We start from the raw sequence: 4236 nt of genomic DNA, 5'->3' as shown, positions 1-4236 counted from the left end.
GGGGCCATGGCCCCCCATCCCTTCTATTCTAGTCCCATCTTCAAGGTGGCTCACTGATGGGTGGATAACTGCCAAGTGACCAACTATATCCTTACCAGGATTGAACACAGGCAAAGAAGCTGTGGACAGGACATATACAGTTTTGCCACGTGTAGCCTAGGAAAGAGTTTTGTGAAAATTATGGATGGGTAAGGCTTGCCAATCTGATCAGAGTATCTCACAATACTAAAGAGTAGCAGTGACTAGGCACAGATCATCCATATACTGAAACAAAAAAGGTGGTTTAAAAAATGGTTCCAATACTCGTTGCATCTGAGCATGGAACAATGCAGGGCTATTTTTATAGTCCTGCGGCAGCCTGGTGCACAAGTACTGAATACCCAGGAAGTTAAAAGCAAATTTATATTGCTATTTCGGAACTATGGGTAAAGTCCAGGAGCTGTTACTAATATCCAACACAGTAAACCAGGCCGCCCGTGGGTCAAAGGATTTCACCATAACCGGTATTTTTGCCACTGTTAGGTCACATATGGGCGTGACCCGATTTAGGCATCGATAATCAATAGTCAGGCGCCATGAACCATCTGGTTTCTTAACAGGCCAAATTGGATAATTTGAAGTGGAGGTACGTTGGTGGAGAACACCCTGTTTTAACAAAGACCGGATAGTTCAAGCTATGTAGGGTTCAGCTTGTTCTGGATAATGATACTGTTTCTGTCCTGGGGCATCTCCTCCTTCTATCACAATGGTGACTGCCATGCACCTGCAATCATGTTTGTTTTGCAAATACCTTAGCATGTTTCTGGATTATGGCCTGAAGCTCTGGGCGATGCTGATATTTGGCCAACAGGGTATCTAAACTATATTTATCCGGTGGTGGTGCTGTTACTCGTATAGGGGTGCCTGGACAGGGTCCCCTCGCCAAGCCCTCCTCTGGGGTGACTATACCACACTCCAGATGTTTTAATGGATGCTGACCTTTCTCTTGACCCGTAACCAGACACAGTCTGTGGTTATCCAAGTCAAGAATACATCCTTGTCTACCCAAGAAATCGGACCCCAGCAAATTACCTTGTGGGTCCTTTCATAGTGAGTAGGGCAAAAATATGGTACTTTTGGGTATTACCAATTTTTACTGGTATGGTTTTTGACATCACAACCATAACTTGGTGACTTCCCACTGTGGCTAACGTCCTGGTTTGACCAGAGGACCATGGTGAGGATACAGGGTTTTCGGAGTGTATTACACTGATGGCTGCCCCGGTATCTATAATTAATTGTATGTGGTGACCCCCAACCACAGCAGATACCGTGGGCCTTCCATTGCCATCTGTACCCAAAAGCACAACACATGGGGCCTTTTGGCGTCATGCCAAGTAGCTGGCATGTACAGATGGGAATCCTTCAGCCTCTTCCAACTCCTTGAACACATCATCCTCCTCAGGCGGGTACCATTCAGAGGCCACATCTGCATCAATAGAGGCCACTAGTTGTCTCGAGGATTTGGATTGGGCTAAAGTCAACTCACTTAGACTGGCATGGAGTTTCTGCAATTCTCATTGCATATCACAGAGCATTGTCATAATTGAGGCTCTTCCCAAGTTTGGATGTGGTGCTGCTGACTGAAATTTGTGCACCAGGGCTTTCTGCACAGCACCTGCAAAACAGTTAGGACGCTCCCGCGGTTCCTCCCAAAACCTGGACATATAACTCTGGTTATCATAGGGTACATTGGGTTGATTGGACCACCTCTGGGATTTTGGAAGTCTCGGCTTGGGTCGGGGTTGGTGTCAAGGAGCCTCAGTTGGACCCTCTACTTTTACCACGGGAGTTTGTGGATCTTGTATGACTGCTACTGGTTTTTCCTTCTTTCCCTTCTGACTTACTGGCCCATACACCTTGGCTAACAGAGCCAGGGCTTTTCTTAATGAGGTATCCTCCTGAATATGCATATTAACCTTGTCTCAAAGATAAGAGAGAGCATTATTTACCAGCAAACTTACGTAATCCAAATCCTCCAGATTTGATCTCATATAGCTCTCCCAGGCGGAACTTAAGCACATGTGGAACTGGTGGGGAGATTTGTGTTGTTTTTGTTTTAGGTTGGTTAGGATTGCTACTCCTGCCTGTCCTGGATGTTGATTTCGTTCTAGCATTCTTATTGTGTCTAGAAATGGTTTCTCACACCTCTTGTAGGCTGGAGGTAGGGTGCTCCACAAGGCCCAGTCCACAGTGAGCTGAAGGATCTTGACCCAGTTCTCTTCCTCTGGTACCCCGAAGGTACGGACTGTTTCCTGGACCCACTGGGCGTGCAAAGGGATAGAAGGGTCTTCCATCTTCCCCACCTGTTTGGCAATCATATCTAACACCTTTATGTCAGTAACAACAGCTACGGAGAAAGGGGAATCATTCACATGCCCTTCTTCTGATCCTTCTGGTGCCTCTGAACTGGAAATTGATGATCCGTCAAGACTGGGGACTGGTCCATTGTACTCCAGTTCCATTGCAATGCCATTTGAAGCACCCATAGGCAGCTCTGGAAAATGCTGATTTGGGAAATCTGGAAAGGTTTCCTGCAATTGATCTAAAACACCTGTATATTGCTGAGTAACATCTCTCCACCTGACCCTAGGTGATCCACCTGCTGGTACACTACTACGTGTAGCTGGGTGGGAAGTGACCCAGTTTCTGGTGACCCTTGATGCATAGAGCTGGGATCTTCCCGGGTCATTAGGGGCAGGTGAGAGAACTACCAAAGTGGGTATTGCTTCCCTGGGCTGTAATGCTGCAGGAGTGGTACTTCCCTAGATTTGGGTGATTAAAGAAGAACAGAAGTTAGATGCTTGCATTACTTCTGAAACAGCTCTGGACAGAGCATCTACCAGACGAGCCTCTATTGGGCCTTCCCCACTGGTGCTGGGAATCACTTCTGGAGTCTCTCTGACCTCAGTGTCTGGTAGGCCTGAGGAAGGGTCTGTTTGTAATAGTTCACTCAATAAGGGATGTTGATCCTTTGGGCTTGTTTCCTCCTCCTCAGAGTCGGAAACCATGGCTACTGTGTCTGCATCTGACCCCGCCTCCATCTTTACCTCATCAAGCCCTTCCTCTGAGCTTGCCACTGAAGGACTTCCTTCTTTTCCTTCCATATCACCTTCTACCACAGGCTCGTCAACTTCCTCCATCTCCTCCAGTAAAGCTTCAGTTATCTTTGTCCAGCTGCAAGTTACCGGACCCTTGCTTCTCCCTCCACCGGGGTGACCATCGCTATGGGGAGTTTCATCTTCAACAGAACTGTTGGGGGAGCTCTCCTACCTGGGTTTGGCATATCCTTCTTGGTTGGGACAGATTCCTCCCAACCCTCTGGTCAAGCTTCCTGCTGAACAAATTTTTTCTCTACCTCATCCAACCGTTCTTCCAACTGATGCCTCAAAGCATATTCTTCATTAATGCAAGCCTGTCCTTTCTCTTCCCACTTCCGGATTTCCTTCTCTAACATTTGAAGCTCTAGCTCCCTAGTTGCTACTCCACAAAACAAGCTTAGCTGTCCCTCTAAAATATCACAAATCCGGATATTTAACCTCTCTACTTCCTTTAGCTTCTTTTCCACGTCTGCTGTAAGTTGCCTAATCACCAAATACTGGTCCCAGTTCATTCTAAACAACTTACAGGCAACCAGAAGACATTGCATAGCAACTCCCTTGATCTCCTGAGGGTTTTTCTCCTGCCTGTCCCATACTGACTCAAATGCTTCATTCACCTCTTCCCATGGGCCTGCACAACATCTGACCTGTGTTGCACTTTCAAGTCTCAACGAGCCTCCTCCATGATTTTGGATATACTCCTCGACAAAACCAAATAAATGCCCGCCAATAGGCAACTGTGAGTCCTGCTCACTCATGTTTACACAGTTTCTTTTAAACCACAATGCTACAAGGCTACAACTCCCTCTTCTGCTAAGAGTCAGAGCTGTCTTGCTTGGAAAGCATCCTTTCTCTAAGCGAATATAAAAACACCCCAGACCCGTCTCACTCATGCTTCAAAGAAAGAGTCCCAAAAATAGAAGGACAGGGGGTTAGTGTCCTCCTCATCCCTCGAAAGCCACTCTGATCACGAATCAAGAGGGTTAAACCGCCATCCAGTGGTCCACGAGTGTTTGGGGAAAACACTCTGGTCGGCGTGGGGCTGTGGTCCGGGAAAGCTGTGGGAACTATCAACAGGGAAAAACCCAAGCTAGGG

The 4236-nt window shown here is 47.1% G+C and overlaps 1 pseudogene; it reads right to left on the bottom strand.

Annotated features, from left to right (window-relative positions):
- Window positions 1-1790: 1790 nt before the first annotated feature.
- Window positions 1791-3182, bottom strand: LOC149524063 (uncharacterized; annotated as a pseudogene).
- Between the last annotated feature and the right edge of the window lie 1054 nt (window positions 3183-4236).

Source organism: Pelodiscus sinensis, chromosome 7 (assembly GCF_052426305.1).
Source record: "Pelodiscus sinensis isolate ZL-2025 chromosome 7, ASM5242630v1, whole genome shotgun sequence".
In the NCBI taxonomy this organism is placed as follows: Eukaryota; Metazoa; Chordata; order Testudines; family Trionychidae; genus Pelodiscus; species Pelodiscus sinensis.
The sequence above is the reverse complement of the archived record's forward strand: the minus strand, read 5'-3'. Positions and strand labels throughout refer to the sequence as shown.